General features: G+C 45.9%; 1 protein-coding gene across 1 annotated transcript in view; it reads left to right on the top strand.

The window, feature by feature from the left end:
* Window positions 1-9,004: 9,004 nt before the first annotated feature.
* The window catches only part of DAGLA (diacylglycerol lipase alpha), a 55,597-nt gene continuing 40,660 nt past the window's right edge, over window positions 9,005-23,941 (top strand). Inside the window, exon 1 of the mRNA XM_088534320.1 lies at window positions 9,005-9,077. The gene's annotated coding sequence lies outside the window, so the exon portion shown is untranslated. The remainder of the gene's footprint in view (window positions 9,078-23,941) is intronic.

Below are 23,941 nucleotides of genomic sequence, written 5' to 3'. Positions count from 1 at the left end.
CTCCTCAGCCTATGTCTTGCTTCCCAGTGTGCACAGCTGATAAGATGAATTGGCACGACTCATGTGTCTGCAGCACAGCTGGGCTCTGACCCATTTGGCTGTCTACTGCTGCAGCCCGCTAAAGATTTAAATAATAATTCTTGGAGAAGTGGCTTTGGAAGCTAAGGACTGGAGAGGTGGAATAGGACCTGTTATATGTTAAGTTAGTAGCTGCTGTTTTGGTTAATGACATGGGTACAGAATGGGTAACTTGCAGAACAAAGCAGCTTGAACTCTATCAACGGAGCTGAACAAGGCAGAGCTGGAGGTTCAGAGGGTCGTAATCTCATCCTCTCAACATGCAGGTGGCTGGCAGCTTGCACACCCACCACCTCTGCCCCTTCTTTGAGCAGACTCGATGATACATTTGAGCAATTGGATTTTCAGCATTGCCAGTTCACACTCACCCTGCCTTATGCTGTCTCTGCTTCCTGGAATGATGCAAAGAACTGGCAGAAGAATTCTGCATTCCTCGAGATGCAGCATGTTGGCTTTAACAGCACTGCTGCTTCACCTTCCCCCCATGTGGCTTGTTGCTTATGGCTCTTTGCACCATTTCCCTGCGCCACCCAAAGGCTTCCATGGTTCCACCCAAAGGTGCAGGAGGAACACCCTGGGTTTTGTTGTTCTTCTGCCAGCAGAAATGGGTCGTGATCAGTGAGACCAGCTCTGGAGATCATCTGGACACATATATCTCAGCTGGGCTGCTTCATGCCTCAAGGACAAGGATAAGGCTGCTGGCACACCGTCATACTAAAACACTGCTTTGCAGCTCTCACTGCTGTAAAACAGGGCTTTGCCAGAGAGGTTCTGGAGGACATACCCACGAGGAGGTAAAATGCCTTAGCAATATCAAGACTAGGTTGAAGACTGCCAGCATAGTGGTGACCTGTCCCTGTTGCTGCTGTAAGTACTCAACAAATTGCATTTCTGAGGGACAGAGTATCTGATGCCATCCTGCTACTCATGCTTTTGTACAAAAGGGAATTGCTATCTGCAACATAAAACCTGAGAATTATTTGTAGGATAATTATTTCGGGATACCAGTCTTCATAGCAACAGCTACTTTGTCTCTAGGGTTGTCTTCCATCTGCTTGAGTGGATTTGATCCTATCACCTCCGTGCACAGCTGTGTGGAGGAGCTGTGCTCTAACCAATAGTGTTGGGAGAATTAGGATCTCAACAGGAAGCACATTCTCCAGTCAAGAGCGAAGACTCCCCCTCTGCTAGTTCAGAGCTGGCCTAAAGCCAACTGTGTTTAGAAAGTCTTTGAGATCCTATAGAACTGAGGGATTGTTCTGCAGCCTGGTGTGAATGGTATGAGAAAGAAACCAGAAGAAAAGGAGCCAGAGAAGAAGAATCCTTGATTTGAAACCTTTCGATTCAGCACACCTGCCTAAGCCCTGTTAAGAATCACCTCTAGCAATAATCAGCATAAACACTACTCAGGTTCCAAAGCAAACGTAGATGGTAGTGCAATGGACCTAATAAAATTATCCAAGTGCCCTGGCTGCAGCTGCTGTGCATCTTTTTAATTGCATCTGACCGATGGCCAGAGACATAGCAAATGGGGACTTGTGACGTTCTTTTTGCGGTGTCTGCATCCTCTGTGCAGCATCTGCATCTGACTGCAGTGTTTGCTGCCCCTCTTGCTTCCAAGGGAGCCTGTAAGGCAGCAGGTGCTGCTTGGTGAGAGTCAAACTTAGTGCTATCCTAAGACCACTTCTCTCTTCATTTTCCTTCAGTTGGGAGAACATTAGTTCAGATGGCAAGTGTCCCCATGGCCTGTGCATATGGTAGAAAAACAGTAGCTGGCTCTTGGGCCCACTTCAGATACTTCTGTGTTCCTCAAATCAAGAACTGATAGGCACAACACGGCTGAACCATAAACCTTCCTACCCTACTGCAGTGATTCCCACAGCTGGTGGTTAACAGGCCTCCAGCAAATGGGAAACAGCTCGTTCTCTGTCATCCCATGAAGTAATTTTTCATGATTTGATATTCTTGGCTAGTGATTTTCTGTATAGAAGCTATATTAGTGCAACCTGAATAAGTCCTGCAGAGTCCTGGGAAAAGGCCAGCTCTCCTGTTTGTGGAGGTGAATTCATCCCACATTCCTAAAGTTCTTGTTAAATATCTTGATTCATTTCTGGCCCAGAGTTCTTTTTCCAAATGAGGTTTTAGCAATGAGGTTAGAACCAAGGGCATTTAAAAGGCAGGTGGTGAGGAGAAATAAGAGAGCACATAGGAATTGAAGGATGTTGAGCAGATGAAGAAAATGATATGTTATCACACCTGAATGGGGCGTTACTGTAAGGAAGACATGGCCTCTGCTGGATTGCCAGCACAGTAAGCAAAAAGTCCCAAAATCATTGGCTTGTGGACTTGTTTTTGTCTTCTTGCCTCTGAGACTCAAGAAATCATTTTTATGTTTCCTTCTCCCTCAAAACCATGAGGCTTATTAATTCAAAGAGAAAAAAGCAAACTTTAGCATATGCTGAAGCAAGGCTTGCTGAGATCAAGAGGTTTGTTCAAAATCCAAGAGGAACGGTGGAACAGGGAGAAGCTAATGGCAGAGATTCTAAAATCCAGAGTACTGCTTTACCACTCACCTCAGTTGTCTCTAATGGAGAAATGTCACCTGTTGCTTTTAGGTAGGGAAAATGGCCCTGGTCACTGCTAACTAGACTTTGCAGCAGTGAAAGAACTGTAATGAAATGTTCTTTAATGTTCTCTTTCAATGGAGATGGTTGTTTAACAGCAAGAAATTTCTGGGCTGTTACAGTTTAGGTAGTGCTGGATAATGTTCATGGAGGGAGGAGGGCTGATGGGATTTACAGCAAGTCTTTTGAGTCTTGACTTTCATAGTTAAATCTGGCACGAAGTTAGAAAAGCAGCTGGAGGATGAGTTTGTGCTTGGAATCATTAGCAGTGAGGGTTGTGCTGAATTACCAAATGCAACCAGAGGGGGAAACTGGCCTTGACAAAAAGCATATAAAATGAAAAATAAACATACATACACATCTAAATATTTACTGTATTCTGAAAGTGAACCTGGAATGTGTAAAGACACGTGCTGCCCTGGCTCCGTGTTTGAGAGATTGCTTGCAGAAGGTGGGAGTCCTTACAAAGCAGTGCCAAAGAGAAAGCAACTCCGTGATTAGAAAGGCAGTCTCACCTAAGAAGGGAAGAGCTGGGAAACCTCGTGGCTGGACCTGTTCTCAAGATGGGCAACCCACTAGCGCAAGTATCTATGATAGTGCAAAAGCGAAGAACTGTGGCTCAGCTGAGGAGCTCCCAAGCTGGCTGGGAATATGTCATCTCCTAGGGAATGTGAGATAATAAGCATGCACCAGGTGTGTGTAGGCTTCAAATGGGTGATAAGATGGCAATCTCTGTCTTGCCTAGTGGCAAAGAGCAGTGGTAGAGCAGCTCTCTCCCATGAGAAGGTACAGCTAGTGTCTTGGGCACTATTCTAAATGCTTGTGGGGCAGCAGTATGAAGTTCTACAAAAGTAGATATTCATCAAGGCTTTGGGGTAGGTTCTGGCCCTGTGAGGTCCTCTCGCTCAGTAATGTCCTGAGACCTGTCCACGGCTTTCTCTGAGCAGAGCCCCTCATCAAGGCCATGCAATCGTTCTCATTGCTGCCCCACACCTAAATGACAGGTCTGTCTCTTCAGTGCATGCATGAGAGAAATTCTTTGCTGCAGCAGGTAGATGAGCTTCTGATGTGTTCTGACTATTTGGGGAGGAATTTCGGCTCCTAGAAACCTCAGGGTATCAGTCTAACAGTCTGACTTTGTCCTTTCTGCTATACCTCCAGAGCACCAGTGTCTGAGTTAGACTGGTTGAGGCTGGATAGACCTCTCATCTCTGAAATAGGCTTTGGTTTGCAATAGGAAAGGGCTCGTTTCAGTGGTCAAGTTGAAGTACACCTGCAGGGTGTGGGACAGGAGCACGTCCGGCCAGCCAGGGTGTTCCATGTTAGACTAGTCTCCAGCCTTTTGAAAGGCAAGAACGGTGGCAAGGCATCTATCTTGCACTGAGTGGGAGTTTGTATTTCCATCCTTAGTGAAATCGACCATCTACCTGGGGGTAGTTTGACTGATGGCAGTGCCCATGGAATATTTGGGTTGGCAATACCCCCGCTTCAATCTGTGCAGCTCTCTGGGTCTCCACATATATACAGCTGACAGCTAGCTCGCCTGTAAATTTACCTGTAAAATGCTGATGAGCCACTTATTAAATAGGAGGTGTGACTGATGCAGAATTCTGTTATGCCCCAGTCTTGAATGCAGTATGGAGCAGATGCCGTGGGGTGAAGTGTGTAGAGAAGTGATTTTGTGCTTGATATATCAACCTGCTATATTTCAAAGATATGTCTTAGTTCCTGGAGAATCTGCAGAAGGCCCTGACCCAGCTTGAAGGAGACCTTTGCAAATATGCTGAGCAAAAGAAAAGCACCTTCATTAGGATAATTCTATTTTCTTAAAACTTGAGCAATGCTGTTTTTCTCTGCAAAGCTGAAGGGGCCGGTCTTGCTGCAGCTGGTGGAGGAGTGTTAGCACCCTTTAGTCCCTTCCCTTAAGAGTTTTAAGGTTCAAATGTAAGGGGGGGTGAGTGCTGAGAAAGAAGGAGACATAAACCAGCCTAGGATATGGGGACTTTAGTGTGTGCTGGGACTCCAGCTACGTCTTGCAGACATCAAGACAAAGAAAATTTCCAGAGAGAACTGAGAGTGGGTAATGAAGGACTTAGGTGACTAGTGTGGGGGGAGCGGCTCCTAAGAGTCAGCCTGAAGGTGTCAGCTCTGAAATATTCAGAATTCGGTGATGGAGGTGTCTCTGGCTAATTGCAAGTGGCAGTTCATGCTGAATAGTGCAGGAGAGGTGACAAGTAGGCTGGGGAGGTACAGGAAAGGATAGGTGCCAAAGACAGGCAGCTTACACCTGATGTGATGAGAATGGGGGACAGGAATCCCTCTTGATTTAGGTCGTTTTACAAAAGCTTTAGTCTTAGCACTTAGCAGATTCTAATCTTATCTGGCATTGGTATCATTTGAAGAAACTCTGTGATGTTTCTGTCTGCTTTAGTGAAACTTCTCTGTGGATTTGTAGTTGACTGAGATTCCCTGGAAAATCAGGCATTGAGGTAGTGGGCTATTTCCCTCTGAAAGAAGTATTAACATAACGGCATCCTTCATCCTTTGGTGATGCTCTGTCCCTAGTAACCTTTGCTTTGAGAATTACAAAAATGTTTTACCAGGGCATTTCATGCAATCAGTGCTTTGAAATTAGCCATATGAAACACTGACCAGCATCCGAGGGCTCCTCTCATTACTTCAGATAAGCTACTCTGCTGTCAGCAGTGGTAAGGAGATGACTTTATATTCTGGCTACTTGGAGGAAGTAGCTGCGGAATGGTGGAGAGAGTTAGTGCCAAGAAGAGAAAAGAAGGAAAGGGAAGGGAGAGGAAAAATATCTCCAGATAGTTTGACTTTCAAGGAAGTAACACTAGAGCAGGACATGCTACCTGGGGAGAGTGTCTTAGTATTCTGTTGCCCCTCACCTTCAAGAACACGCTCCACCTTTGAGGACATACTCCAGCATAGGTTAGGACAAGCATTGGCCAGGAAAGGAGATTATCCTACTTGGGAGGTTCAGCTGTTGAAAGAACTGAAGTGATATGAGTTACCTCCATGCTCCAGGCTCTGCTCTGAGGCAGAGACCTGGCACAGGGAGTCTGCAGCTGCTGAGGAGATGACAGGGTTTAGTTTGGTGTGGTGTTACACAGGGCTTAAATGTGGAGAAGGCCTGGGTAGCCTGGGTATTTGAACCACTCTGTCAAAGAGATTTCTGTGCTCTCAGAACATTGAGGCCCCATGTAGGACTTTTTGTTTATATGTTTGTTTGCTTTGATTTTTATCGTAATTCTCATGGAGCAGCTCTGGGAAAATGGCAGTAGTGGGACTAAGGAGGAGAAGGGCTCTTTACCACAGGAGTAATGAACTGTGTGGCTTTGCCTGGGGTGCAAGCAGGAGAATGATTTAAAAACAGTGTGGTTGCATGTACTGTGCTTAGGGGTGGTGGCAGCTAAAGCAAACTGAAAAATAAACAATATTTTCCAATGTCCCCAGGTATTTTTGGTAGCTGGGGACTCCTGGATTTATATATTTCAGAGCTTTGTTACTCTTTTTTTTTTCTGAATTTCTAGAGGGATTCTCTTTGTCTTTAGGTTTTGTCCTTAGGCATAACGTGAACGCCAGAATCGCGCTGTCTTCTTTCGGGATGCAAGATCAGCAGTGCTCGTTATATCCTTCTTGTGCTTGGCCAACATACTATGAAGACCTCAGAGGCACATCTGAGGCTGGTGCGAAGTGATCCGGACACTGGCTTGTCTTGGATATTGATTATCAGTGATTCTAAAGACTTGGTGACATAGCATTTTAGTATGGCTGCCTTCAGCCTATACTTGTTTGTGTGATCTTGGCATGTACTTGATTCAGCTCAGTGAAAACAAAGAATTCCTCCTGTCCTCTTGTATTTGTAGGTTACTTTTCAGCACAAAGGAATAGCCCAGGGTGAGTGGGGGCGGTGAGGGTGCGCAATTTATTAAGCCAGTATTGCTGCTAAAGGTTTTACTGTGGAACTCATCCTGGCCTGTTGGTAGAAGTGTTGTAATGGAAGGACAGACTGTGTGAACATCCATGAATAAGCATGCATCCAAGCTATGTGCAGTGACAGCCTGGACAGTATGTGTATAGTTACCTTGCTTTGCTGCTGCAATTCCCCTCTGTATTCCTCCTAAGTTATAGAATTTCTCACTGATGCATGTGCATGGCCACACCATCACCCTAGGCCCTCAAAGCAAAGGGCTTGTTCCTGGGTTGTGAAGCTTGTAACTTAATGTTCTTGCACATTTCAGGTGGTCCGAAGTGGTTTTCTGGAGCCTAGCAAACATCTCATCTCTCCTGCTCACGTACTGTCATTAATCTGTTAATCAAGCAGATTTGTTGTTGTTTTTCTGTCCTGTTTTGCCTTTGGCAGCAGTTAGTACCTCAAGCACTCTGCTGGCTGCCCTCACGTGGATTCAGTATAAGGCAATATCCTACATGTTTGGGCAGAGACGAAGGATATCTGAGGGAATGTAAAGGAAACGGCATTGCATAAAATGAAGCCTGAGGTTGTAAACTGTCACTACCTTTCTTGAAAGAAAGAACCATCAATAGCTGTGATGTACTCTGTTGTGTAGCTGTGCTATAGTTATGCTCTGGCCCTTTTTACCAGCATTTTTTTCATGGAGCTGAGTTACAGGCATGGACAGCTGGGACTGTTCACAAGTGGAAAGCTTGAACTAATTGTGTGTGATGACTTGTGTATATTAATTGGCATAAGTGTTGCAGGATCTGGGCTGGTATATACTGTATACTACTATTTGAATTTAGAAGCCTCGGACAGCCTATAGACTGTATTTTCATTAATAAAATAATAATTTTAGTCAGTTTTCATGAGACGCTGCTTCCATCTTTTCTACATTTCAGAGTTTTTGGGAGAGTCTCTGACCACCAGATTGGTACGGGTCTGCTGAGGGTTTGCAGTGAGGGAAGACCTTGGAAGTGCCACATACAGAATAAAATGATTTAACTAAATAGTATATTTACACCAGCTTTTCATCTAAACCCAAGCCACTTCACACGTTTGACAAAAGAACTTAAAAAGAGCGTAAGTATAATTTCATGCCTGAGCAGTATACAAAGACCTCAGCATAAATGAATTCCAGAGCTTCAAAGCAGTTTTTTGCAGAATATATTTTCCTACTACCTACAGCCCTGTTGGAATATTTTATTTTGAGGTCCATGATATTCGCTGAGCTGACTGTTTGAAGACTAGTGCCCTATTTGCCCTGATGAGGAATGGGCACGAGTGCAGGTGTGAGCTATGGGCACGGCTGTTTCCTAGCACCTCTACGCACAGCCCCAGAGGACTCATCTGCTGCTTTCCCAGGCTTCTGTGATAAGATCCTCTAAATCCTCTGCTTCGTTCCTGAAGTGGGTAGGCCCGTGGCCCATGGGAGCGCTTATCCAACCTTTCGCTGCGGACTGCAGCTGGAATCTGAATTTTCCAACGGGCTTTGTCCAAAAACACTGACTTGTCAAATCTGAAACTCGGTGGGAATACGCTCGCTCCCATTACGAAAGACATTGTAGGACTTCTGGTCCAAAGCGTGGAGAAATCAACAAAGGCAGGTGCTTTTATAGGCGGTGTGTTGAGGTCATTGCCATGTCTGCTGCAGCCCAGCACTGTCCTTCCCTGCCCTCAGTGCCAGGACCAGGAGAAGAGCACCTGACGCCAGCGCATCCTTGCCAGGAATGGGGGATAACGTGTAGGCAGAGGCATCGGTGCAAGGACTGCTGGAGAGTGCTGCTGTTTTGGGCCATGCTGAGCTCTGTTTCCATTTTGGCCACAATGCCGTTGAAAGTCTTTTGATTAAAAACCAATTAAATTCCAAGCTCCGTGATAGCAAAGCTCCGTTCCCCCGCGCAGGATGTTTAAAAAGGGCGGGGGCGGGGGGGGTGCACTGAGCGCTTGTGCACTGGGCAGCTGCCCTGACCCAGGACGGCTCTGCAGGCTGAGGCGGCGAGCGCGGCTTCCCGCTGTGCCGGGAGACCTTCCGCAGGGAAAGCGCCCCGGGAGCGCCGGGAGCGGCGGCTCCGCTCGCGCCCCGGGAGCGCCGGGAGCGGCGGCTCCGCTCGCGCCCCGCGGCCCCACGCGCGGCCCCACGCGCGGCCCCGCAGGCGCCGCGGCCGCCCCGCTGCCGCCAGGGGGCGCCGCCGGCCGCGCGCGCCGGCCGCGGTCGCCATGGCGACCGCTGGGTGCGTAGCGGCCCTTACGAAGCTGACGCAGTGGGCGGCCCTGCACGGGCGGGGGTGGCCCCTGCACGGGCGGAGGCGGCCTTAGAGAATCGGGGGGCCGCGAGGCCCCCGGCATGGAGGCGGCGGCGGCGGCCCTGGGCCTGCGCGGCGGGCGGCGGCGGCGAGGTGAGTGGCGGCGGCCGCCGCCTTCCCCGCGAGCAGAGCGGGTTGCGGGGGCCTGCGGCAGGTGGGGGGCGGCCGGGAGGGGCGGCGGCGGCGCCGGGCGGGCGGCCTCGCCGCGCGCTGCCCCGGCGGCGGGGCGGGCGGGCTCGCGGCCTGCCCGTGCGGCGCTCGGCTCTGCCCCGCGCCGGGCTTCCCTCGCCCTGCCCTGCCCGGGAGGCGGCGGCAGGTGCCTGTGCCCGCGGGGGCGGTTTCCGCGGGGGCAGTCGCGGTGGCCGGGGCTGCCTCCTTGAGGAGGTCGCTCCTCCTGGTGCTCCCAGCTCGCGCGGGAGCTTGTGGAGGCCCCGGGGAAGGTGCTGCTGCTGTGCGCGCCATGTCCAGCGCGGAAAGAGGCTGCCCTGGCCCCGCGGGAGCGGGGTGCCCGTGTCCCCAGGGTCGTCGTGCTGTGCGGTGGGAGATTGGGCCGCTCCCTGCGCTTGTGCGGGGTGGGAGCGAGGGGGTGCGTGTTGGAGGGGGGTGTGACACGAGCGTTCTCTCTTTCAGCCTTCATAACTTCTCCACGGGGACCAATATCTGGGAATTTTACTTGGCGCTAAAAGGATTCCTGCCACAAGTATCTGTCGATACCAGGTGATGAGCCCTGACATGAGAAATCCATATTTAGGGTAGCAGAGACCTGTGCACTTCTAAACGCGTGGGCTGCGTCGCTCTGAAATCGTATCATTGAGACGCTGCCAGGCTCTCATCAGCCAAAATTCATGCTGGGCCCATTCTGGGAATTGTTACTTCGGAGTGCGCTTGGGCATCTTTCAGTTGTCGCTCGGAATATAGAAAGAGAACTTGTTGAGTCTACAGGTCTTCATATGCAGCACGGTGCCTAAATGCAGGTAGAAAACAGCACAGTGATTGCTAAAGATATGCAGCTTCTCTCGTGAGTGTTTGTAAGTGTTGCCAATTAAAAGTCACAAATCTCTCTTCCGTGGATTAGCCGACTTCTTCACAGAAAATGGTTTTCTGGCAAAGGATAACCTTTGCCAAACTTGGGAGGAGATTTACTTGCCAGTGAGGATAAAACCTTGTGCTACCTGGTGGTGAGTTGGTGCCTCTTGCTGACTGTCATTTTCTGCTGGCAGGGAGAAGTGTTTGAGCTTGTGTGGTCAGGCTGAGTGGTTTTAAAATAGTAGTGGTTGGGAGATAATGAAATTATAGGAATTGGCTATTGCAAAGACAGATTTTTTTAATCTCTTGGTTTTATGGTATTGTTTTTTGTGAACTGGGTATACAGTGAGGAAGCATCTGCGCTATCTGCACTAAGGAGGTTAGTTTGTGATGGAAGAAGATGGGAATATGTGTTGGGCACCAGCGGAAAGTTTTCCAAATAGAAAACATTATCTGGCTGTAGCTGTTTGTTATCCTCGGTATTAGCTTTCTGTGCCATCAAAGTTGCATTGGGTCCCTGGTTATATTACTCCTCAACCTAGTGAATACATGTCTCCTATAGGAGACCAGGGGACCAGTAATGGCAAACAGTTGGGGCAAGGTCCATGCAGAGACTCGAGCAGCACCTGTTGCTCTGCTTGTAAATCACATGTGTAGCCTAGAACTTCTCTCACAGAAACTCTTCAGAAGGGACTAGGAACAATTTCCCCTCTATCCAGTCTTTAAAGAAAGAAACAGATTTGGGAGTTACCATCTCTGCTCATTGACTAAAGTTTTACTCTGTAACATCTTGCAGAGGCAAAATTCCAAACCTGATGGCACGTGCTATGCATGAGGCTGAATAGCCTCAATAATACAGACCTGTACAGTCCTTGATGAAGATACATTTTTATTCAGCTGCAGGACTAGACCTTTATGATTATTGTCCATAAAATCATATCAGAAATCACAGAAATTAGTATTGCTGTAAGCCCTGACAGCTCAGTCTTTTTTAGGAAAGAGGCAGTAAAAAGGCAGACCCTATGTTGCGTCCACCACTTCCCCTCTTACAACTCTAGAAAGGAACAGTTATGTGGCAATATTATTTAAGAGCTTCTAAGCAAGAAACTTGCTACTCCAGGAGGAAAACTGTGAAGGACAAAAATACTTCCTCAAATGACAAAATTTGTTAATTATGTTAGTATTTGTTAAATATGCTAGTGTTAATGCTGGGATGCTAAAGATGAAGCACTTTAATGGGCTTAGTGTAGAAGCAGGCCGTGTTCTGTGCAACTGCATCGGCACTCAGCCGCATTTAACCTTTTAAATTGCATTGCCCTTTATGTTCCAGAGGAGGCAGAGGCTTTCTTGTGCAGCTTCATCCAAGAAATTAATTAATTTTCATATTGAGCCTCAGGAAAAAAAAGTGGGTTTTTTTTGTTTTGTTTTGAGTTGGAATAAAAGTATATGGACTTTCTTGGGGGGTGTTTGTTTAATTACAAACAATATTCATTTGCTTGTTCTAAGCTTTGCTACCTAGAAAACACTCTTAAAGCAACCTGCTTCAAATATTAGTCTAGTTTCCATTGGTACTTTTGTCTTCACAGCCAGGACAAGCTGGAGGCCTGTAGGAAGTATGTGAACGGCAGTGTTTGACAGCGGTGGCTCTGGGATTCTTGGCAAACCGCTTGGTTTTGCAGGGATTATAGCCTGTGTGGCTCAAGTCTTTCACAGGCCTGCCTGGGATTTTGTGATCTTTCTTGCATTAAAACAACAGTGATTTTGTTCTGCTTTAGGTGGGTGAAGGATGTTTGAGATGTTCTCCCTGTGTAGCAAAGCTTTATTATATAAGATCTAGAACATGAAGCTTCTATGTTGGGAAGTCTGCCTGCTTTTCCTCTGACAGATCAGCATGCTAACTTTTCAACTGCTGCCTGGATAGCAGTTGTTTAAACCGATCTCACTTCCATTACCTTCTGTACAAATTTTCATTTAGTTGTTATGAAGTGAACTGCAGATACAGCAATGAAAAGTGTTTTTTGTGTGATTGTTTTTGGTATTTGTTTTCTAAATGTCCATTGTCAACTTCATAAGAAGCTTAGTGTTCTGCTTCTTTTAGATGTGGAATTGTGCTGCCAGCTGTAACTCTGTTTCCTTGAATACTGAAATTCATTCCATGAGATTCCCTTCCTCCTCTGAAGACATAAGATGATTTTAGCCAGTGTTTATGGTTATTAGGATTAGCCATATTTCCTTCTTAATCATATCAAGACCTTTCAAACACATGCGTTCAAAGTTAAACTAGTGCTGTTGCACAAATTTTATTTTTTACGTTTAAAGCCCAAAATGCTGAAACACAACTCAGATTCCAGTGCTTGACATCACGGAAAATTCGGATGTGAGAAATGCAGTGAACGCAGTGCAGTTTTCCTAACTGAGTGGTTCTGGAGCAGTAAGGGGACGAGTCTGTGTTGCTCAGCTGTTGCTGGACCAAAAGGATGGGTCTAAACCTAAAAATGTGCCAGCAGGTCGTGTTGCCACGGTGGTTTGTCTCTTGTGCTCCAGGATACCCCCGCCACAAGGATGTGTTCTTCTGTGTGACTGCATCGTCTCTCAGCCGTATTTAACCTTTTAAACTGGGTTGCCCTTAATGTTACTTAGTTGTGTTGATTCCATTGTTTGTCGCCATCTCCATGGTATCCAAGCATCTGCTAGTGACAACTGTGTCACTGAATGGGAACATTCTGCTTAAAACCTCTTATTTTCACTTACTGGGGTAACATGCGCCCATGGGCCCTTGTGAGAGGAGGTGAAAAAGATCCCTTTTGTGAAAAAGATCTCCTGGGTGGTGGGTACATTTCTTCCTTGAAAGCAAATCAAGAAACATGAATTTGGAACATCTTTTCTCTCTAACCTTCCTGAAGACACTACTTTAGTAGCTAGTCCTTTCCTTCCTTGGATAGGTAACTTGAGGAATAATGTCAGCTTTCTTAAATGCTAGATTGTGTTTGCTGTAGGATTGCTCTTGCCCTCACCTTTGTCATTTTCACTCATTTTCTAGCAGAAAAAGAGGCTGCCCTTTCAAGACTTCTTTTCAAGGTTAATATGTGGCTAAAATTACTCAGCATATTAATAAAGGAGCGCATGTGCAGGAGGAGAGGTGCTTTTCCTGAGGTGTTGTGCTCTTGTTCTGAAACACAACTACCTGAAAGACGAGAGCTTTCCTCAAATGTCACTGACGTTAGAGGGCTGTAGGGCAGGATGCTTTGGGATGAATATGTTGTTAAATTTTTGTTCTATTGGAAACCATCATATTTTTTTTCCCCAGAAGCCCTTTTCTCTCTGAATTTTATGCCTAGTCCTGGATCAACACTTCTGGTAACCTGTCTTCTATCCTCATTGATTTTGGGGGACAACAGAAAAGGCCTTGTATTCTTCCCGATCTCTAAAGCAAGCCCTTTTGAATACCTCAGAGGCTGTAGCCTGAATGAGCTTTAGATAAGGACCTCTGGTGGTTGCATTTAGCTGATTAATTGTCCACATTGCTTTATAGGACTGCACCTTTCTGATGGTTTTAATGAAATTGATTCTCAGAGGCCATTGTATGACTTTGTCTTTCTCTTGGATGAGGGTGGAAGAAATAGTACAGGCATATTTTGGAGGTGGGAACCATGTGGGATGCTGCAGAAAGAAATGCTTGTTCTTCTGAGAGCTGGTGGCTGAGTAACAGAGTGGTATGTGCATGTGCAGAGCCTTGTAGGAGAATGCTGGTCTATTTAGAGAGTTTGTGAGATTTGGGCATGCAATACGTGAGCTTGCATGCTAGCTAGGAGGTGTAAAGTCCGTGCAATTAGCTGTGCCAGCGAGGGTGACTGTGGGCTGGCTTGATTGCTGGGAATGGCTTGAAAGCCTCCTGTTGGGTTGATGCTCTGAAGTGTGTTGCATTTTTAAGCTTTGTTCTTTGGGATGTGCAAGACCTACCTGGTGATGGTCAGGCACCAAAGAGGATTCTAACATCAGGTTAATTGTGATTTTTTTTTTTTCTTCCTCCTACTGGGAGTGGTAAACAGCAGAGGAATTGAGCCTGTCGATGTGTCCTTTGTCTGACAGAACTTCCCCAACTCTTTGTTCTTCCCTGTTTTTGTGCGCGTTTGAGTCTGCTAACTGAGGAATTTCTGAGAAGGTTGGGTGGGGTTGAATGACTGACTCAAGACAATATGAATTATGTAGAAGTACATTGAATTAATTGATAAAGGCCAACATCAGGGATGAGCAGAAGTTAATCTTTGGAGCTGAGCTTTTGAAGTGAAAGACTGAGAAAGACTTGTCATTGCTCTGTATTTGGAGGTCATGCTGAGAAAGCTAGGGAGATGAAATAGCATGTTTGCTTTAAGACTGTAAGGACTTCTAAAGCAAAAATACTTCTTGAGTTAAAAGACTGTAAGGACTTCTAAAGCAAAAATACTTCTTGAGTTAAAAGACTGTAAGGACTTCTAAAGCAAAAATACTTCTTGAGTTAAAATTGCTGTTTTACTTATATTTCAGAACTCATGGAGCTTGTAGGGAGTGGAAGGACGTGAGTTTGTTTATTCTCTGGAATTAGTGTATGCATATAAATAAAGTTAATAAAGTATTAGGTTGTAAAGTATATGTTAAAGTATATTCAAATAATTCATGCAACGCCTACTGCTATGTGTAGAGTGCTTTTGATAGCTTCTCTGGCTAAGGTAAGTTGGCAGAATAAATCGGTAGAGAGGATGGTGTTGCCTAAGGGAGCATGGAAGGCTCTGCACCACAAACTGCCTCTCTGAGCTAGTTATTCTGTAAAACACCCCAACGTCATGCATTATGCAGGTCAATGTCTTGTGTGTCCCAAACTGCTGTTGCATTTATCCTATCAAACCTTCAGCTGCTTTTCCAGGTGCTCTGCTTGTCTTTTTCTACTTCACTCTTTAATTTATATTGTAAAAAATAAGAACTTGGAAGGAAGAAAGGACCTGAAAGCAGTGTAATGTCTGGGGTTTTCACTGAACAAAAGCCAGAAAGCTCATGTCTTGCTTCTCTCTGGTGTGTGTGTGAGGAAGGGGGCCTTTCATCATATGGCCATACTGCTAGGGAAGGAGCATGTTGCTTGAAAAATAACATAGTTTAACAGAAAGGGGAGAAGTTGTGCTTCTTTCTGTTGTTGGAGCTGCGGATATTTTGCGTTTTGTGTTGCTGCCCTGCATTTTGTGGCTGTGAAATGAAGCGCTTTGAACGCATTTGCACATAAGGGTGTGGTTAAAGCAAACGGGAGGCTTTTCACTTCAAATTACCTGATTGATGAGCTGAAAAACCTCATTACAGATTTGCTTTACAAACCATCTGGCTGCAAGGTAGCTGGTGTTATGCCAAAACACTCCCTTTGGTGACTGGCATGAGAAAACACAACTCTTCAGCCTCTGATCTAGACTAAATGCTCCTGAAGAGTGACATGAACTTTTTGCCCTTTTGATGTATGAGGTTTCAGTAGTAAGTTTGAATTAATATTTGAGGAAGTAAATCTTTTGGGTGGGGATGTGAGTAAACCCTTTTATTCCTATTTTGTTGCCTTCTGGACTGTTTTCATCATGCCAGTGTGACTGGGTGTCAGCTGTGGTGTTGACAGTAGGAATTCCAGATTGATCTTGCTCCTTTGCATCTGAAAGTTTAAGCCTTTCAATGCGCCAGAGGGTAGGAGAGTGGAATTCCCTGCTGTCCAATTTCTGTAAGGAGCAAGAGCAGAAGAAATGAAGGAAAAATGTTCTCTTTATCATTTCTCCAAACGTGTATAATGTTCCTGCTGTACAGGAGCAAGACTTCATTAGGTATTTCTGCTGTTAGAAAAAGGAGATGAGGTTGGAAGCAGCTGAGGCTCTTAAATGTTCCTATGGGAACAGGTAGTAGGTGCAAAGGCTTGAATCCTTAACTGTATGGGAATTTATCATGAAAGGTGGGAGAAAGATGTAGTCTGATTTGTGTGGGAAACCAATATCCTTCATTTTGTCCCCGATTAGCTCCTGATGCTGCCCTTATTGTGCTGAAGAACTTTATTCTGTTTAGCAGTGGTACTTGCAGAGTAGGGCTAGTTGCCTGTTTTGCCTGAATACTCCAAATTGAAATATAAAAATGTTTCTAAATGCACTTTTTGAAATAATGCACTTTTCTTGAAGATGTTGAAGGCAGAGACATCCGATTTCCTGTTTCCCCTGCATGGAACTATAGCCTATTGTTGAAGGCACTCGCAGTAAATATCGGTTTCCCTTGGATAGATTCCTGCCTGGTGGACTTTGCCCATCGCAAGTCCTGTTCAACGGGCCTCTCCTCCTGTGGGGATTAGCTGACTTAATATAACTTAGTTCTCTTTATTCAGGAAAATAGGACCATGTGAGATTTGAGTGTGCATCAAGGACAACCATATCTGCTTTAGAAGGAACTGGAATCCCAAAGTCAGATTTTGCTCTCTGAAAATTGAAAAGAAAAGGGTTTCTGGCTAACCGGTTGCACTCTGGAGCTTTTCCTTTTGGGAAGTTCCAGTTCCATTTCTGTCGCTGTAGATGCATCTTGGTATCCTTGTCTGTAGGCTTCTATTTCTGATTTCATTATAAGGGATTAGCTGCTGTATCCAGCTTTCTCTGTCCCCCAAAATGAGGGGTCTGCAGTTAGTTGTTAGCTGGCCATTAAATATAATACCTGCTAGATGCTTAAAAACTCACTTGTGATCAATGGAAATGACATCATTTAAGGACCTAAAGGATTTTTTTTTTCAAGGCTGAGGTAGTCTTTGGATGGAGGGCAGTTAACAATGACTTTGAACTATGTAGAGAGTGCAGAGCTTGCTTGGGGAGAGGGGAAAAAGAGCTCGTCCTCCAGATGTTTTTCCTGAATCTTCAATTTTGACTGCAAAAATCCCATAGCAAAAGATCTTTTAAAAATTTAGGACAAACTAAACTTGTGCACACTCGAAAACAAAACAAAAACCTAAAGAAATAAAACCCCCAGAGAGCGTTAGTTGTGTGTGTCTGGTACATAACTTGTCTTCCGTGTTCTCCAAAGATGAACAGTGCAAAGGTCCCTCTTCAGCCCTTGCTGGCAACCTGCAGCAGTAACGTGTTCCGTTGCTGTTGTCAGCTGAGGGAGGGGTGTTAAAGTGGCAGCCTCTTGCTGTAGGCATTTGGTATCTCTAAAGTCTTTCCCTGGATTCCTTGTTTTCATCCTGGTCCTTATCCTTTTTCAACAGGCATGTTAAGCAAGTTAGTTGTGTGCGTTTTGTCACAGGCTGCAAAATTCAGTCCCCGAGTGGAGGCTGCTGCTGCTGTGTCCCCCACTCCAGCCAGTGTCCCCGGGCACCTTGGCTCCCTTTGTCACCTAGATTCCTCTTTGCAATGAAAATAAAAATGTAATTTATCTGCCATATGATAGAATTTCTGCTGCATGGTATAATGGGTGTTATGCATTCTAAGATTTGCAAAAAGAACAGGTATTTATATGAAAAATAGTAATAAGGCTAATATGTATAAAGTAGTTCTTAATGCTTATGCTTCCAACCATAAATTAGTCACCAATTCTGACAATACGTTCCTCGCACAATAAAAATACTGCAGTATTTGGGTAAATTTACTCTTACAATGCACTTTTTGATATGCACCCCCGATGCTTCAAGCTTCAAGGAAGGAATGCTCAAAATGAATGGAATGAGAACTACCTGCAGCTCCTGGGGGAAAGGTTCTAAGCAGATGAACACTAGCATAATTCCTAAGAACAGCCTGACAGCTCAGTGTAAATGTATAATGTGATCTGTTATTGTGTACTCAGGTACTATATCTGAAAAAAAGATGATTTTTTTTTTTTTACAAGGTTTGAAAATCCACTTGCCACAAATAATAAAAGAACTGTCAGGTCCTGTGTTTAGATCAATGCTCCTGACTTGTTCCGAGATTATTAGAGCATTCCTACCAAAAACTGGCTTAAACTGGGCTCAGAGGTAAAAGCCTTAAAAAAAAAAAAAAAAAAAAAAAAAAAAAAAAAACCCTAACCCCCCCCCCAAAAAAAAAAAAACCTGTAAATGAATGGCCACTTTATGCTTAATTGTAATGTAATTAAAGGAAAGGGAAGAAAGTCCAAAGCTAGGTAAGCCATGCAGAAAGCATTGCCACTAAATGTAATTACAAGGGTAATATATGTTGCCTGCAGTATGAAAGAAAGCACTTTCTCATCTAATAGCCTAAAACTGTCTCTCTGCTCTTTGGCTCACAACCAGTCACTTGTCCTGGAGTGAATCTGAATAAAAGGTACTTTTCTTTTTTGTTTGTTTGTTTGTCCTTATAATCCTGTTTAGTTTTTACATTCAAGTATGAAGAATCATTTAGCAGACTGGAGCAAAGGGGCTTCATTTTTCTTACGGAAATCAATCTAAAAGTGCATCCCTTTCTGAACAGCTGGTTCAGTGTCGGTCCTTCCCATTTTATAAGCCTGAGGCTGCTTTTCTGCTGGTAAGTTCTCCAGCCAACTTCTGCGTTCGCTCCCGTTGATTTCCTCCTGCTCGTGGACGCTCGCTTTTTCCCTCTCTTTGTTTTCCCAAAGCTGCTAGGTTACCCGCAGAACTTATTTCATTATAAATCAAGAGCCACTAAATTCTATCATTTCCGTTTGGCAGGGAGAAGCTATCAAGCTATTTTCAGTTTCTTATGTGCTATCTGCTCCTTTTGTCATCGTGTTTCCATGCTCCTCCTCTTTTTATTTTAGCAACCTTATTTCTGATGCATGTTTTCAATGGTTTCCTGCTGCTTTTTTGTACTTCCTGCTGCAGTCGTTGCAGTCTGCAGCACCAGGGTTAGCGGCCTCCTGCTATGCGTGGCTTGTACATGTTTCCTATGCCCCGTTAGCTCGGGGAAGAGGAATTCCTGATTTTCTTTCTGCGCGCTCAGTCTCCAGCCATCAGGCCCAGAAGCAGACACTTGTAACCCCTGCTTTGCACGACAGCTTGAAAGCAGGGAGGGTTTTATCCCCGAGAATTCCCCTTGCTGCAATCAAGGCTCCAGCTCTGCCTTCCCTGAGTCCCCCAGGAGATTCGCTTCCACTTTGCCTCCTTTCCCCTTGCTCGTTTCAATCTTTGCTGATTTCTTTCTAGCCCCAGAGCTGAATGGCCAAGAGCCCAGCGGTGCCATCCCTGCGGGAATGGGCTGCCTTCCCCAGCAGCTCAGCAAGGAGAATCTGGAGACGAGGGGGATGCTGGCAACAGGGAGGAAATAACTTAATGAATGCGAGAATAACCAAGGCAACATCCGGGACAAGGAATGTTGATTTAGGAAAGAAATGTCAAAAAATTGTGGATCTTGCAAGAGGGAGATGTGGAGTGTCCTGACCTGAAAGAGCAGTATGTGGCTGAGCTACTGTAACACTGAGTTTGTCAAAGACTTAAAAAGTTGCTGTTTGTTTAAGCTATTCCAAATCCAGGCTTTTAAGTGGTGAATTTTTTCAAATTAAATGTTTGTGTTTTGCTATCTGTTTCTAAATGTTTGCCTTCTTCTAGTTATTAGAATTAGAAAAATACAAATCAGAAATAGCCTAGTATGACTTCAGTACAAAATTTTTGCTAATCTGTGGAGGAAAATTAAAGTGTCAGAGGATGTCCGTGATGAGGGAAGAATAGCCCTGCACCAGAACAGGAAAAAAGTTTGAATAAATCTGCAGCAGGCACAGGGGGAGTAATCAGAAGACTCACAGATGGAAAACTAAGGGATTTTAGAGCTTCCATAGGAGGCTTCCCAAAGGAAATTCTCTCGCTAGGTAATTCTCAATGTAGAAGGTGCTTCTGGGCTTGCTGAGCGGCAGGAGGGGACGGTGCCGGCGGGGCCGGGACACAGGCGCTGGCTCTCGGTGCTGCGGGGAGAGTCCCGCGCGTGCTGCGGTTCAGAGCTGCCCTGGAGCACTCGGTTAGCGGGGGGATAAGATCAGAGAAGCCAGGGGTTTGCTTCAACCTTGCTTACATGAGCAAAGTGCAGCTACGTGTTCCGCTGCCTCCCAGCGCGCACCTGAAAGCACAGCGCAAAGCCCAGAATCTAAATCCTCTGCAGCTTGGCAAGGCTCAGGTCGGGTTTGCAGCTTCACCTTCTCGTCCTGTCCCTAGGGAAGCACTGAATGCCCAGGAGATGCTGGGGGGCTGCAGGCCCCTGCTTGCCCCCAAGGTTGGCAGCACAGAGGGGTGTGGGATTCGCGCTGTCGTTTACTTTCCTGTGCTTCATGCAGCAGCTGCGCTTACCGCATCCTCCTCCAGAGCAGCAGCCAGGGAAGGAGGCTCGAAGGAAAATCACCTGGTGGGTCACAGGGAACCTGCCCAGATTGGGTTTCCCTCGGTGCGAATTCTGGATTTAATTTACAAAACCAGGAGAGTTAGAGCTGCATGCACTGAGCAGCCTCAGATTTTCCTCTTTGCAAGCGCACTGTGCTCATCTTAGGGCTCTTCTCTAGCTTCCTGAAGAATTGGCTTTTCAGGCTAAAGAACAGCTGTGAGCAACTGGCAGGAAGAGCCCTGCTTGTATGAGGATGTTTCAGGGCCTCCTAAAAAGGAAGAGAAAAAAAAAAAAAAAAGGAAAAATAGATGAAGAGCTGTAATGCAGTGCAATCAAGGGAAGCCACAGAACGTGTGGCGACTGAAAAAGGAAAGGGAATATAGTGAAAGAATGGCAGCACATGGAGGAGTGGGTTGCTGGAGGGAGAACGTGCCCAAAATTGGAAGGATGGGATGAAGAGAGAAAGGAGGCTTTTAGAAAAGAGCGTGTGTGTGTGTGAGAGCAGGACTATTATCCCTAGATAGGTGACTATATAGGAGAGAAGAGCTGTGCGCAGCGTGCGTGACCCTGGAAGGAGGCAGTTCCACACAGCGACGCGTGGACACAGCAGTCCAGGTTTGAGAGGGTCTCCGTGCTGCTTGGAAGGTTGAGTTGCTGCGGCACCGAGCCCTGGAGATTGTTATTTATAGCAGGAAAACTTTGCTCAAGCTGTCATTTGTGTGAGCCAGGGAGCTGGAGTCTGGCTCTCCCTCCCTGCCTCCCTCCCTCCCTTCTTCAGATTTTCACTGTAATTAGCAAGCTTTATACGAGCTGGGTCAGAGCTGGCAGCCTTTTTAGAAGCCTGTGTTCCCCAGGCAGGAATAAGGAGAGGTTTTTCTGCTGGGAATATTTAGCCTGTTCCTTTGTTTTGTTTCAAGGACTGTTCTGCTCATGCAGAGGTGGAAGCTGCAAGAAGGGAGCGACAGAACCGCGGATTTCTTCTGAAGTCCCAGCAACAAAAGTCTGCTCTGAAAATTCACAGGCAGGCTGCTAAATGTGCCCTTTGTATTTGGGTGTAATAAAAAGGCTGTTTTATTATTATTATTATTATTTTTAGCTGTGTTAATTTTGGCTGATCTAGGATGAGGAAAGCCCATTAGTTAATATAAAGTAATTTTATTGTCGTTTACCTGGAACATCTGTTTCCTTTAAAACCTAATAAATGTTATGCTGCGTGCACAAGTAGAAGGGATTGTTTGGAAGCAGCAAAGGGTCAGTGTGCAGAAATAAGGGCTAGTATCTGTGATTTTGGCACATGATGGCAGGGATCTTTTGTCATGTGCTGTAAGGTCTCTTGCATTTTGTATGCTTAATTGATAGGGCTGGTATTATCTAAGACAAGGGAGTTTTTCAGTCGAAATTACGATCCTCTACTCCTGGATTTGAGCAAATACGATGTGGTATTTGTGCTATGTGATATGTATAGAAAGGCAGTCAGGGCTGAGCAGAACGTTGTGTTGGTACAAACGAGCCTGCAAACGCTCATGTATATTCAGTGACACACATACGCCCTCCATCACATAGGGCTCCTGTTACTTTGGTGTTTGATCATTGCTGCTTTAGTGCCCTAGGAAAAACATTGCAGTGAAACTAGATACGCCTCATGATCCTGGCACATGGCCTGGATTAGTGCCCAAAAAACCCTCCCTTGGAAACTACTTTAGATTACCTCTGTCGAGCCAAAGTTACACTGACAAAGAGGAGTGATGGCAATGGAGAATTGGGCTTCTAAATAAGATAGCAAAAATATTGATTTGGGTTCTGTTTTATTAAATGTCTTCGCAAGAGTAAATGAAATTACTGCTTGCAGCATAAGCCACTGTTGGATTAAGTTACAGTGAAGGCTCTAAGAAATCCACAGCTATGAGTAAGCTGTAACAGAGATTCTGCCCAATGAAGTTCAGACTGATGCGCTCAGCAGGAATAAAACATTGGAAGGAAGAAATCTGGAAAGTAGGAACCCTGGGAGCGCGTGAGGAGGAAGATAGAAAGGCAGGTTTGCATGCATTTGGAGTGAAATACAGCCACAATATTGGGAACTATGTCACAGGGCATCTGAGTGCTTCCTCTTTCAAAAACTGATGAGAGGAAAACTTCTACTGTGCTGGAGAATGAGGTGAGCCCGTGGAGCAGCGTGGTGGTGCCTGGTTGCTGTTGAACTTGCTGGGAATTATGTTAGAAGGAACAACTTGGAGAACCTCGAAGAACTGCTAAAAGGCACTTCAAACTGAGTTGTTTTAGAGGGACTTCTTAAAAAATGATTAGGAGAAGGTGGCTTCATGGTATATTCAAGGAGCTGTTGGTGGGAGTGGAGATGTTAGGAGATAATTCAGCCCTTTGCCAAAGTTTCCTGCAAGTGGTGAAAAGCAATCCTAGTGGTGAACGGCTTGGAAGAACCTCCCGAGGAAAAATAGGGCGAGCTTATTTGTTGGAGTCTTTTGCAACGCATTAACCTCTTAAATTCAGATCTTATCTCAGGTTATTTAAGGGCATAATATAATACGTGCAGCACTTAGGGTGTATGGCACTGCTGGCTCTGTATTTTCTTCTCTCTCTAATAAAAAAATGAAGGGAAAGAAGCAACCTGAAAGTAGGTAGAGGCTGAAGCCATCTGGGGTGACCCGCAGACGCTCCACTTCATTGCAAATGTGAAATTAGAGAAACCACGTGGGGGGCAAATGTTTATTGGAAATGGAGCTGCTAGCCCAAAAGCCAGGGGTAGGAGACACAGGCGAGTCAAATCCCTGAAATAAGGCAGGCAAACATGCAGCTCCAGTAAAAAGTATGCATGTATTCAAGAAAGACATATTTCCCAACCCTGTTCATCGTGGCACTTTCGTGTCATTAGCATCCATATTTAACAATTACAAATCGTCATAGGAAAAGGTGCACCGCGATGCAGTCTGCCGAAGAGCTCTCCGTGTGGCAGTGATTCCTGGTGATTCCCGACTCGCAGTCAGCTCTGTACCTGTCAGATCAGTGAGCAGTGACCTGTGCGGAGAGGAAACGGCCCAAGCTCTGGTGGACAACGAGGCAGAAACGAAGAGAGTGGCCTGGGAACCTTGCCAAACCTGAGACTCGTGACGTGGGGAGAGCGCGTGGGGTGGGAGGCTCTGAAATCCTGTGCGGGCCTCTGTTTTACCCCCTGGCTGGTTTTCGGAGTGGGGGCACGGAGAGGAGGAACCGTGTGATTTCCCAGCCTCTTCCCCATCCAGATGCCTCCCATTCCTCTCCTCTGTGGCCCCTGCACGCGAGGGGGAGCAGCGTTGGATTCCTCCATCCCCGTGGATGCTCTGAGCTCCTCTCCCGCTCGGGAGGCTGCCGAGCGCTGGGAGGGGAGCAGCAGAGGACGCTGAGGGCCCCTGACCGCACAGTTCTCCCTGCGAGCTTCTGTTCTCCCACTTCCTTCATTACTTATTGGCAGCGGTGGTCTGTTTGTCTGCTGGCTTTCCCTGGAATGTGACTCATCACCTAGGGATTTCCCTCATCAGTGAGTCAAGGCAGCAGGGAAACTATTTGCCCGCTCGCTAGAACAAGGCAGCCTGGCCATGGGGTAGTAGAGAAGCGATTTGTTTTTATTGTGGCTGGGCTTGTCCTGTCCTC

The sequence above is a fragment of the Tinamus guttatus genome, unplaced genomic scaffold (assembly GCF_059628265.1).
Source record: "Tinamus guttatus ecotype Peru unplaced genomic scaffold, ASM5962826v1 Tinamus_guttatus_pri_ptg000546l, whole genome shotgun sequence".
In the NCBI taxonomy this organism is placed as follows: domain Eukaryota; kingdom Metazoa; phylum Chordata; class Aves; order Tinamiformes; family Tinamidae; genus Tinamus; species Tinamus guttatus.
The sequence above is the reverse complement of the archived record's forward strand: the minus strand, read 5'-3'. Positions and strand labels throughout refer to the sequence as shown.